This window comes from Egretta garzetta, unplaced genomic scaffold (assembly GCF_000687185.1).
Source record: "Egretta garzetta isolate BGI_Z169 unplaced genomic scaffold, ASM68718v1 scaffold325, whole genome shotgun sequence".
Lineage (NCBI taxonomy): Eukaryota > Metazoa > Chordata > Aves > Pelecaniformes > Ardeidae > Egretta > Egretta garzetta.
This window is the reverse complement of record NW_009259833.1, coordinates 657,683-670,437: the sequence shown is the minus strand read 5'-3', so window position 1 is coordinate 670,437 and position 12,755 is coordinate 657,683. Positions and strand designations below refer to the sequence as shown.

Genomic DNA, 12,755 nt, shown 5'->3' with positions numbered 1-12,755 from the left:
GTGTGGTCTGTTGGAAACAGGTCCCAGACAACATGGACACTGGCTTTGCACCATGCTTGCTACCCTCTCTCCAGCTGGGCGTCCTCCTGCCCTAGCAGCATAGGACCAGTGCTCCCAGTACAACATTCTTTCATCTTACAGTCTTCACAAATGCATCTCCTGCAATTCAGAAATCCCTGGGGGGAGGAGAGAGAAGAAAAAGAAGAAAAAGACATTGCCCCAACAGCTCATCTGGATGGGGAATAAAGCTAGGGGGAAGAAACGCAACCAAATAGAAAATGCAGGGCCTTACAGGAGCTTTTCTGACTTCCTCTCCTTTGCAGACCCTCCACCAACCTCAGCTGTAAGAGCAGAGAGGGATCAGAAGGGCATCAGGGGTGGTTTAGAAGTGGCACTCGAGGACAAATCCACTGAGAGCTGCTTTCCATCTCATGTTCTTGTGGGCGAAGGGCGCTCACTCCTGCAACCACAGCATCTCCCGACAAGGGCTCTCCAGTATGCAACACCCCAGGGCACCAGCCCTCGACCCGTGCTCCCACCCTGGAGCTGCTCAGTGCCAGGACCTGCAGGCTCTCCGGACATGAAATAGATAAGTCTGCTGCAGCTGCTAAAAGGATCATTATAATCGGCATGAACTCTTTGCTGCTGGTTGCTGAGCCCCAGCAGGCAAGTTCAGGATCAGACCTTTCTCAGAAGCAATCCCCCTGTCTGAAGTTTCACAGCAAGAAAACCCAGAAGCTGCATCATCAGCTGATAAACCCCAATAGTCCAGACCCCAAGATGCACATCTGCTTGTACTTCTGCTGGTGCTTTTGAGAGCTCATGACAGGTGACCAGGGAAATCGATACCCAAAAAGAGATGGTACAGTTAACCATCCCAGGAGGGGAGGTAAAATGGAGTGCTGCTCCCTCAAGGATGAAAGTTGATTTGCCTCCTCATCACAGAAAGGAAAGAAGGAAAAGAAGGGAGGAAGAATTGGGAGAAGTGCACTGGACATCTGGACTGGGAGCGGGAAGAAGAGGACTGGAAGGGTTGGGAGCGGGGTTTCCTCCTGCCAACTACCTCCACCCCAAATCCATCTGTGGTGGCAGCAACCAGACCTTGCAGGTCTCTGGCACTGGCAGAATGAAAAAGCACGTGGAGGTGGAGCATGCCATCAACCTGCAGCTCTGGCCACGACCTGCTTAGCCAAAGCTGGCTCTTGTGATAGGCCAAAATATATTCAAAACACGGCTGGACAATTCCCAGGTTCAAAGACCCCCGGGGGGTCCCTTCCAACCTAAATGATTGTATGACTCTGCATCTGAGCTCTCAGGTGGCAATAATTCAGAAATGCAAGCAGAGACCTGGAGTCAAGATGTCCTGGGTCTGCCCCCAGCGCTAACATTGCCTCTCTCCAGCACCCGGGGCAAATCATGCAACCTCCATGCCTCATTCTCCCTCTTTACAAAGCAAAGGTGAACTCAAACTGCTTCAAGGCAGACAAGTGAAGAACTGACAGTCTGGCTTACAGCTTTTTGTTCCCCATCTGGGGCATGGGGACAAGAGCATGCTCCAGGAGACACTCAGTACTGTGGCAAGCAGAAGCTACAGAAATCTCTTCCCCAAGTGCTTCCAGGTAGCTGCCTGCTTTGCCCTCTGCAAAAGGCAGCCGCTGAAGGTCTGTCATGCTCCTCAGCTGAGCTTAACTGAGTGGTTCATGAACATTCATTTATTCCGATTAAATCCTTAAGATAGTACAACTGCCTCCAGTTTTCAGAGAGCAGGTAATGGAGGTAAGGAGAAACAACTTGCCCAAGGTCACCCTAGAAGCTGCGCCAGCTTGGCATTCTCTCCACATCTAATTGTCCTGTCTGAAAGATCGTCCATCTTCCCAGCCTGCCTTTTTCCAGCGGTTTCCTTCTCCGGTGCCTTCTTTCTTTTTGCATAATGCATTGCAAAATCTACTTTACATATAGAGCTTTTAGTTCTTAAATTTATTATTTAGTGTTGTTTTCTGGTAATAAACCAGCCATATTGTTTTATTTATTCTTCCGGGCTGCACACAAGCACTTCTCCGCACAAAGAAATACCCGGCTTACGAGCAAATCCTTTTGTGTTCTGCGGTACCGAATGGCAGAGCACGCTGGATGCAAAGTTCACCCCCCTCCAAATCTCAGAGCAAGGGACCGCAGGGCAGAGCTTTACAAGAAAGCTGGTAAATCCATACAACCACCCAGAGGCTGATGTTGTACTGCTCATTGCATTCCCATTTACAAAGTGCTAAAGATTTTCCGGGAGGCGGGAAGCAAACTGAGGAAGCAGGTACTTCGCTCCATCCTGTGCAGCGGCACAAGCTACTTGAGGAGTAGGTGCGTGGCTGATCTTTTGTTCACCACTAAAAGGGATAAATTATGTGTGGGAGGAGGGGAAGGCTCTTTTTGTTTTTACCTTGAAGCAATTAATGAACAAGAACCATCCTGAGGCTCTTCGCGTCATACGAGAGAAGCATGCAGAGGTCAACTCCAGACAGGAGGCTGGCTTTCCAAACGCTGACTTTGTGACAGCTCAAGTCCTTGGTATTCTTTGTAGTTTTCACCCCGAGATAGCTCAGGCACATTATTTTCCCCGAGGCAAAAATACAAACCTCTCTCACCTCCCTAAACCACCATCTTTTACCACTTCTTCAGCAGCAAGAACCATGTGGCAGAATTCAGGCTCCTGCTCTCTTGATAGATGCTCCAGGTCATAATTAAGCCCAAATTTAAAATTTTCTTTGTCCTAGATAAGTGATAAGAAAAAGGAAATATTGCCCAAACAGCACAGAAACACACACAATGTTTAGCAGCATCTCACTTAGTAGGGCAGGTCACTATGGAAAATAACCTGTCTCCATGGGTTTTCTGGAAAGTTTGCCCGTTTCCCGCACACAGTGAATAAGCCACTTCTGGAGACTGAGCATCTCCATCAAGGGGCCTCTAACAAGCTTGAAATCATCCAGGTGGCTTCTCACGGACTTCAGCGGGCAAGGGGGCAGGTCAGCAGTCAGTCCTCGCGACCCAGGCATGCCGGGAAGTTTACATCCACAGAAAGCCTATAGAAACCAGGGATCATCTGAGCTGCTACGTCCAAGCAAGGTGCGGTGACATTGTCAGTGCTACACGGCCAAATTAACTGGGCTAACCAACTCCAAATGTACCTTCCCTCCCTGTAATACCTCTTTCACCTGCTCCCCATCTTCCCATTTGTATCTGTGCTGCTGTGCATCTAACACCAGCTTCTCCCCTCCTCTCAGAGAAGCCTTTGATGCACGGGGCGGGCAGCCTCACGCGGTCTCATTAGCAAGCTGACGGCCTTCTGCACGTTTTGGAGAACGCTTCATCACCACGTATGCGGAGGCCGCTCTGTTTCAGACAGCCCAATCGATCATGCCAAATAACTAAATTACCTGACACGCCGTAATCACCCATATTTATATTGCAGGCGGTTTCTTATCAGACACAGTTCATTACAAAGCAAGCTAGAAATTCAGATGCACAACCACAACTATTGCCAGGACTCTATTAATTTGGACGAGCTTCAAAGAGGGTCCTATGGGTGAAAACCCCTCTCTCATCACCAGACACAGGAGTCACACCGTCCCAATTAGGCAAGGGACATTAAATGCCTTTCTGCCGCACTCAGAGGTGTGCAACACAGCAGGAACCCAGTGGCTCAATTATCTGCATCTTCACCGCCTGCAGAAGTTTTAGGAGAAAGATGCCACCGTGCCACACACCATCATGCCACCACCTCCGCTGGGCTTGTGTAAAAGCTGCCCCCCTTTAACTGCAACAGCATCCTAGCCCCACTACCAGGGTTACACTGGTAGCTAGTAGCACTTCTGCATGGGTAGGCTTTGGACTGTGCGTATTCATGGAGATTTGGCCACATACAAGAGTGGAAACGCACTCTGCACAGAGACTGAACCACGATAGCCACTTTTGGAGAAAGCACACCCCCAACAAAAACCAAGCCATGGGGCAAAAATATACCTGAAGATATTCTGCCTTTTCTAGCCTTCTGAGAAAAGTTCATGATTGTCCTGCTCCCTCCTCCGCCATCACACAAACGCCCCCAGCTTTACCGGATTGTATCACACAGCATTTTCCTCCTCTTTCTTTTTTGGAATCCCCAGGAGCAACTTTCACTCATCGACTCAGCACCGTGCCTTAGCAAACCATTTCTAAAGACCCGGCTCACCGTGTCACGGTGAACATGCAACGTCTGGCCATTCTCCTCCCCATCTGTTTAACCTGCGAGCTCCCCGGGGCACGGCCTAGCCTTAAAACGCTCAGAGAACAACAAGAAGTGTATCTACAGATCTCCCTCCTGTGCAAGGCACCCATGTGTTGGCAGAAATACAGTGTGTAGCATCCTTGCTGTAAAAATGCTGCTGGCGTAAATGTTGTGCCAGATAAAGTCCCCACCTGAAACCAAGAGGCACCACTGGGCCAGACCTTTCAGATAAGATCTCTGCCAGCCAAAGCAACGTTATGATCTCTGAAATAGAGAAATAAAAGCTAAATACAGTAGGCATGCAAAGCAAAGAGGAACCTGACCAGGTGACTCAAGCTGGCCTAACAAACCAGGTATTTGCAGTCCAGCTAATGAGAGTCTGTGCAGGACACTTGCACTATACAGGTTAGGACACACGGACACGGGAGCAGCCAAATACGCCACTTCAAAATACCCAGAGAGAATGAAACCCTATGCCTGAAGCTGGTGGGTGTGCTTAACGAAGTTATTAACCAGCAGAAGAGTGTATGATAGAAGATAAGCACTAGCAGAATGCATGATAATTAAATTTCTACAAAGCAAAGTCGCCGCTTGGATTTGAAACGCTGGATAATTTGACACACGCTGTGTGCTATTCTGTCACTGGTGCCCAGTGCTTCGCTTGCAAGGCATCATGAAGAAACATAAATGACAAACCTAGTCTAAAGCTGTGTGGCTGGAGAAGACTAACAACACCCAGTCCTTGGAAAAGGCAGGACGAGAGACAGCAAACTCTGCTCAGCATGTGTGTCCGGCATAGAGACTGCTCCTATCGTAACGGGTAGATAGAAAGACATAGAAACTGGTTGGGGGAGCAGGACGGGCTGTAGTAGTAGCAGACCAATTAGGAAGGGCAAAGTTACACTGTTCTGTTTAAGGAAGGCCTAAGAGAGAGGTAGAGGAAAGAGGATCAAAGGAACATGGCCAAAGTTGGAGGTGAAGGAAGGAATTATCTTTTCACCTGCACAAGGTAGACTCAATCACTAAGCAAGATTAGATGGGTTGTGGAAAGCCACGGGTTATAAAAGTTAAGCTAAGGCTTAGATTGAGTCTGCCTAGAAATAAATCAATCAATTAAATATACCCAGTTTGCCAAATTTTTAATAATGCAGCTTTGTATTAGTGATCAGGCAACCAAAGGAGGCCTCTGCTCTGGAGCAGCATCCCTCCAGCCCCGAGCTTGTGACCGTGCTGAGGGTCCCAACGGGGCTGCTCCCTCCCTACAGCTTCACCGCTGCAGCCTGCGCAGGACGCAGCCCAAACCGATGGGCTCCCTTTTAGCCTTTCTTAATATCTGAAACTTAACAGTAAAAATCCCCACCAAAACCATTAACACCAAACCTTCCTGGTTTTATGTAAATTATATATACGACAGGAATTTCGTATTATTTCATTTTATTTGGACTCTTCCAGTTCCTAGCTCACATCTGGGGCTCAGGAGGCATCAGCAACCCACCGTACTCCGGGAAGTGTCTTATCCCATACTGACTTTTTTTGCCCTCCCATGTGTTATGCAGTGTATTCCTTACCGAACCGCTGCTTCACACCTCTGTGATGGCCACTTTCGTGAAATGTTTTGGGTTCCTTCAAAGTAAAAGGTAATTCTGCCAACTCTCAGGGCTGGGAACTCAGGGACATTAGGAAGAGTATGGCAGGACTGTTTAATGGCTGCAAACTTAATGAGCAAACACAGCACTTCTTTTGACCTCAAAAATTACTTTTTAGGATAAAAGAGAGGAGGTCTTAAAATAAAAAAAGCACGATGAAATGCTTCAACCAATGGCACTGCCGCATGGAGCCTGTTCCTTAGCATCCCGGAGCAGATGTGCTGCACTCAAAATGTCTTTGTCTATTAAAACTGTGTCAGCTTCAGAGACTCCAAAACTCCCTGTGGCATAAACAGAATTTCTAATGAACAGCTGCAGGATACCAGGAGTAGCCAGGCAAAATGCAGCTGCTGAGATAATTTTCTTTGCCCCTCTCTTACCACCTTTCCTCTGCTGCCCGAATCCCACCTTCCCCCATTTGGGTCTCTCCTGTCCTTCCTCTCCCACGACCCCTCTGCCTCACTGTGTCTTCTGCACCCTCCACAGACGAGCACCGTCAGCCCATCAGTTTACTTCACCCATGCCCTTCTTCATGCTTCCCTGTGACCCACCTCCAGCCTTCTTCTTCGCAGCAAGTCAACTAGCGACCAGCAGTTTGAGGGCAGACACCCAGTACTGGTTTCCTCTACTGACATTTATTATTTCTGAAGCCTGCGGGCATCACTCATCTCCTTAGACCGCATCTTGCTGTGCCCGCACATCTCCTGGTCTAACATGCAAACCCTTAAGCAGTCTCACACCTCTCCAGCTTCCGCAGAGTTTTGCTGCTGCTTTGCCTGCTCGCACCAAGAAAGTGCAAAAGGGAGAAATAAAGGGGAAAAAACATTACCACGCCAAACCCTGTAATTCCACAGAACATGAGCGATCCTCAGGGAAGGATTCAGCCTGAGTAAATTGAAACCCACTAATAGAGCTTTTAGCTTCAACGCTGCCTTCCAGGCCAAGGCACCAAAGCGTAACTCCTTGTGTGAGTTGGTTTATTTATTTATTTATTTTAAATCCTTTGCCTTTGAAACCAAAAAAGTGTCAAGCATACAGCCTGGTCCAAAGGCACTTCCCAAATGCTCTCCTGAACCTAACAGTGTCTTGTTAGCTAGCTGGAAAAACACCTGGAATAATTATTAATTTAGTCGGACACTTGTAACGGCCCCTGCGATGCTCAGCACCATACTGGGAGTAAAATATAATCTTTTGTCTCAATGTAGACCAACAAGTACTTCTGGGAACACCAGCACAAATGAAGACTGAATTCTTACAGTTTGATGTCTTTGAGCTTCCATGGGCTTCTCCAGTACCCTGTAAAGAGCCTCCGTTTCCTCTTTTCAGGACATTTATATTTATAGGGAGTTTTTGCATCCAGTTCTGAGCTCCCCAGTTCAAGAAAGATGAGGAACTCCTGGAGAGAGTCCAGAGGAGGGCTACAAAGATGACGAGGGGACTGGAGCATCTCCCCTAGGAGGAAAGGCTGAGGGAGCTGGGCTTGTTCAGCCTGGAGAAGAGAAGGCTGAGAGGGGATCTCATCACCACCTACAAATATCTCAAGGGTGGGGGTCACAAGGACGACGCAAGCCTCTTCTTCGCGCCATGGGCACAACCTGAAGCAGAAGAGGTTCCAGTTGAACGGGAGGAAGAACTTGTTGACTGTGAGGGTGCCCGAGCCCTGGCCCAGGCTGCCCAGGGGGGCTGTGGAGTCTCCTTCTCTGGAGATCTTCAACCCCCGCCTGGACGCTGTCCTGTGCCCCCTGCTCTGGGTGAGCCTGCTTGGGCAGGGGGGTGGCACTGGGTGAGCTCCAGAGGGCCCTTCCAGCCCCTGCTGTTCTGGGATTTTGTGATTCTGTGAGTTAATGCTTTGGTGAACTCTGTCCCTCTAATTTGAGTGAAAAAAACTCACAGGTTCAAAAGTTACTGGAATACTAACAGATAAGACCAGATGCTGAAGTCCCATTTTATTAAAACACTCTAACAACATTAAAGACTGTGTAATGCTAAGCAATAGTGTCTTTTTAAAGAAATCCTTATTAACTGGTACCGAACATGCAGGCCAGCTAAATACCTTGTGGCTTTGAGACAATCTGTCTGATGTAATCATATAATGTCCAAATGCTTTAGCTATTCATCCACTGTGATGAGCGGTGAGACTGGTATTAGCACTGAGCAGCTTAAACCAGCCAAGTTTCTGCAAAGTTAATGGCTTAACAGCTTCCCTGGACTGGCAGCAAGATGTGCAGGACAGATCTTATTTATAGGTGACAGGGCTTCAAACAGTTAACCTCGCTAATGCACTTTCATGGAAAAATTCCCAGAGAAACTCTGTCCCATGGATATTGTGGATATCTGCACTTCAGAGATTAGAATCATAGAATGTTTTGGGTTGGAAGGGACCCCCAGAGGTCATAGATTGCCCAAGTAATCCTCACCATGCGCAGTCCCACCTGCCCGTTCACAACAGAAGGTGAAAAGAATCCAAATGTTAGCAGAGGGGATGCATTTGGGAAGGCTGAAGCTACTTTGGCGAGGACACACCAGGCTTAAAAATACTCCAGGCAGGAATCTCCAATGCACAACAGCTATTTTTGCTGGGTAAATGGGGCCAAACGTCCTTGGAGCAGCTCAGAAATGGGCAGTGGGACACTGCCAGCACAATGCTCGTGAAGATAAAGCAATCGCTTCCAATACAAGCTGCTGTCTCCCAGCCATCATCCCAAAGATCAGACCATTTCCAACTCATGCCAGCTTCAGGGACCATTTGCAGAGTAGATGCTTAGAGGTCCTAATGGACAAGGAAGCCATAAACATCTCTTCTGGCCATTTCCATCAATTATTGTGGATGGAAGAGTAAAACCTCACATCTCTCATGCTGTGCCATCTCACTCTCATCTCAGTGGACTGAGCCATAAATGGCTCAGATCACACAAAAATATTGCAGAGGACAGCACAGCTATCTCCCTTTTAGGCTTAATAGCACAATACGTTGGCTAGTGGACAAGTCAACTATTGCCATCCACTGGACAAAAGCTGCTCGTGTCCAGAGTAAATACCTGATGCCCAGCCAAAAAAGGGGAGACGTTCCCAGAGCTTGGGAAAGCTGCCGGTGAACACATGCTTTGAAGGGCTCAGCGACACAGCCACCAACTCTGCTGTGAACGTGCTGTGCAGACAGACATGAAGGCATCGGCTTGGAACAAAGTCATTAAGATAGCCACAAAATTCACAACTCAATTTGACCACTGTATAGAATCCAATAAAAATAATAAAAAACCACGAGGATGGCTATATTAGATCAAACCAATCATCCATCCACTTCAACTCCTTACTGAGTGCTCATTTCCAGCTGCTTTTGTGCAGAATACTCGTAAGTCATAGTCACAGAACAGCTTATTCGGAGCAATTTTTCCCTAACCGCTAGCAAGTAGGAGTTGCATGAGCCCTTGAAAAACAGAAGCTGCCCACCAAAATACTTCTTCGAAGCAATCAATCATGCACATTCTCATCTGTACAAAGTCTGAACTGTTAAAAAAAATAAAGGAAGAAAAAAAGGAAAAGGAAAACCACATCAAGCACTTTGTTTCATAGCTTCTTGTGGCAGTGAGTTCCACAGCTGAGCTCCGCAAGTGATTTTCTTTCACCAGCTTCAAATACAAACCTTCCCAATTGTCCAACTAAAGGCAGGCCACTGGCCTGCCCAGAAAAACTTCATTCAAAATCCTTAAAAAAAACCACCCTAGAAGAAGAGGAATTCTGCCAAGAAGCCCACCTGATTTTTCTTCTCAGCGTTACGCACCTCTGCAGCGATGGGTACAACAGGACTCACCCAATTCACTATGGACCCAGAGGAACAACAGTAAGAAAGCCACCGGAACAAGAGCTGCCACCTTACCTTCTCCAGGCTGGCTGACAACCCACCACGTGCTCCTCTCTGAACTAGGCAGTATTAATCTTTTCAATCCTTGTGATCATCAGTGTTGGCAAAGAAGCAGAAATATGAGGATCCTGCTGCCAAGAGACAATTTCAGCATAAATTTGCACTTCTGCTATTGTCTCATCCTTCCTGATGGACATCCTGGTTCTCCAGTACAGTCTTTTTATGGAATAGCCCTCCCTCTCTTTTATCCAACATCCCCTCTAACATCTATGTTCTGTTTCCATTCCAGTCATTTCCCAAATTTGTGCTGTTTTTTTTTTTTTTTTTAAATTGCTCTCAATATGTCACACTATATTACTCAACAGCAGACTTATTTAAATGTGTCAATGCTGTTGCTTAGCAGATCTGACTGCGCTTTACAATTTAAGCCTGCTTCAGAATCACGTGTGCCCCTTCCCAGTGCTCTCCAGCACATCTGGATCATCAGGAAGGTCAAGGAAAACAAAAATAAGTCCAACTAAAAGGCAGTCCACTGGCCTGCACAGAAAAACTTCACTAGAAATCCTTAAAAAAACCCACCCTAGAAGAGAGGAATTCGGCCAAAAAGCCCACCCCATTTTTCTTCTCAGTTAGGAAGCAGTATTGGGTGCTATTTGTCTTCCATTTTCTACCTTGTGCCCATGAGCTTCAATAGGAGCCCATCAAGTAAATGATCATCAACAGCTTTGAAATGAGTCCTAATACAGAGCTAATACCAGCTTTCCCCAAGCAGCAAACTAATTTTAGGTAATGGCCTTCAACCGCTCTATAAAAGGCCTGAACACCCAGGTGAGAGCATGTTCCGACCTTTGAAATTAGACTTGGGTCTTGGCTGAGAGAGAGAAGATAATGTGCAACTAACTCACATACACAATGTTTTCTTCTCCAGCTTTTCAAGCTCTCCAGCCGGCAATGGTGTAGGTTTAGTCATTGCCCCCACGGACTCCCACTCGCACATTCACAGCCGAGTAACCAGAGTGCCTAATGGCTCTGCGCAGCATCAGCAAGCTCCGCACACAAATTCAGAGAGAGGCAGAAGCTGTCCCAAAATGCTTATGAAAAAGACTAAGCAAAACCAAGAAAATATCATCCTTCTGCGATCCACTGAAGCAGAATAAACTGAAGCGGCCCAGACCTGCCACTAGCAGATACCAAGTGTTCTGCACATTCATCCAGGGCTCGAACCATGAGGTTGTCTCCATGGGCTTGTCTCCACCCAAGGTATATTCCACATATTGCCCCTAAGCTGACGTCATCCTCTGCCCCAAAATCTCCAGCTCAATCATCACCCTGCATCCCTCCAAGCAAGTCTGGTTTAGGGGGAATTAACTCCCATAAACTGGTATCGTCAAGACAATCTCCAGCAGCTGCTGATTCAGGCTGCAAATCATACCCAGGAAGCCAGGTTCACAACCTCGGGAACTGATACCACAACCTGAGACAGCCCGACTGAAGACAAAACTTGCAGCAGGACCTGCCAGAACGGTTGTTGATGGGTTTCCAAAAATAACCCCGTTCCCTTTCTGTGGTGCCTGATGTCCGTTTACTTACAGCCACCTAAAAATAGCCCTTCCCATTTGGATCAATGAAGAGAGCTGACAGAATTGAAAGACGCTCATCACTCCACACACACACACAAGACTAAAGGAGATAAAATACTTTTGAAATGCAGCACAGGGAACAATCCCGTGCTGGCCCCGAGAGAACCAGCTGGATGGGCCTAATGATTCTTTTCCAGCAGCAGCTGTGATTGAGTTTATTTCCATTTTGTGTGATTAAAAAGAAATAGACAGATAAAAGGGAGAACAAAAAGTCCAAGATTTCAAAAGACACTAAAAATAAAATAGTTTGTATTCACTTGGCACCCTACCTTGACAGCATTTTATACATGATAGCCAAGCAGTCCTCAATAACCCAAAAGGAAGACTCAAGTAATTTACAGGCAAGGAAACCAAGGCACAGAAATGTTAAAATACTGAATCAATCATCAATGAAATCAATTTTTTTCCTATATTCATGCCGTAACACCCCTCCCTATCTATTCTTTATGGAGCCAACATAATTGTTTCCATTGCCTGGCAAGCGTAAATCGATGCCGAAGAGTTCAGCAGCTCCTCACAAGGAGTTACAGTCCATTTAGCTGATAAGAGTTAACCGGTTTTCAGAGCCTGTTCGCACCTCACAGGGAAAACGCACTTCTTCAAAATTCAAACATACAAGTTTAGCAGCAGGATGCCTGAAATTAATCCCTTTATTTAAACACTAACAACTTTAAGTGTCTCTAAGCAACTGTAAAGGCTTTATTAGCTAAGGCAATGAAAGCCCGTGAGCAGCCAAGTCAAGACGAAGCCAAGGTTATCTGCAGTAAGTTGCCGAGCATTAACTTTGACAACACGAACTCGCTCTTGAGAGTATTTGTACCTCAGTGGTAGGAATAAAGAGGACAGCAACGCAACTGGAAAGGCTGCACTTACCCTGCCCAGCTGCCTGCCCAGCAGCTTGCTGCTGGCAGCAGTCTATGAGCAAGGATGGATGGAGCAAATCCTCCTGGAAGCGATTCCCATGGCCATGAAGGGCTAGAAGGTGATTTGGAACAGCACAGATATACTGTGGGCAAACTGTACCTCACTGATCTGATTGACTTCTGTGACCAAGTGAGTGGCTTGGGAGGTGTCAGATGGACCTGGACAAACTGGAGAAGTGGGCCCCTGTGAACAGCATGAAGATCAACAAGGCCAAGTGCAAGGTCCTGCAAAGGGCCACTCACTACAAGAAAGATGTTGCCTTGCTGGAACATGTCCAGAGGAGAGCAACCAAGCTGGGGAGGGGTCTGGAACACAAGTCATACGAGGAACAGCTGAGGGAGCTGGGGGTGTTTAGTCTGGAGAAGAGGAGGCTGAGGGGAGCCCTGATCGCCCTCTACAACTGCCTGACAGGAGGCTGTAGGGGG

At 47.2% G+C, this 12,755-nt stretch overlaps 1 protein-coding gene across 26 annotated transcripts in view; it reads right to left on the bottom strand.

Annotated features, from left to right (window-relative positions):
• The window catches only part of EXTL3 (exostosin like glycosyltransferase 3), a 134,205-nt gene that overhangs the window by 40,407 nt on the left and 81,043 nt on the right, over positions 1-12,755 (bottom strand). Inside the window, exon 4 of one of the 26 annotated variants that reach the window (XM_035895436.1) lies at positions 2,432-2,761. The exons of the other annotated variants lie outside the window; for them this stretch is intronic. The gene's annotated coding sequence lies outside the window, so the exon portion shown is untranslated. The remainder of the gene's footprint in view (positions 1-2,431; positions 2,762-12,755) is intronic. 26 annotated transcript variants of the gene reach the window in all.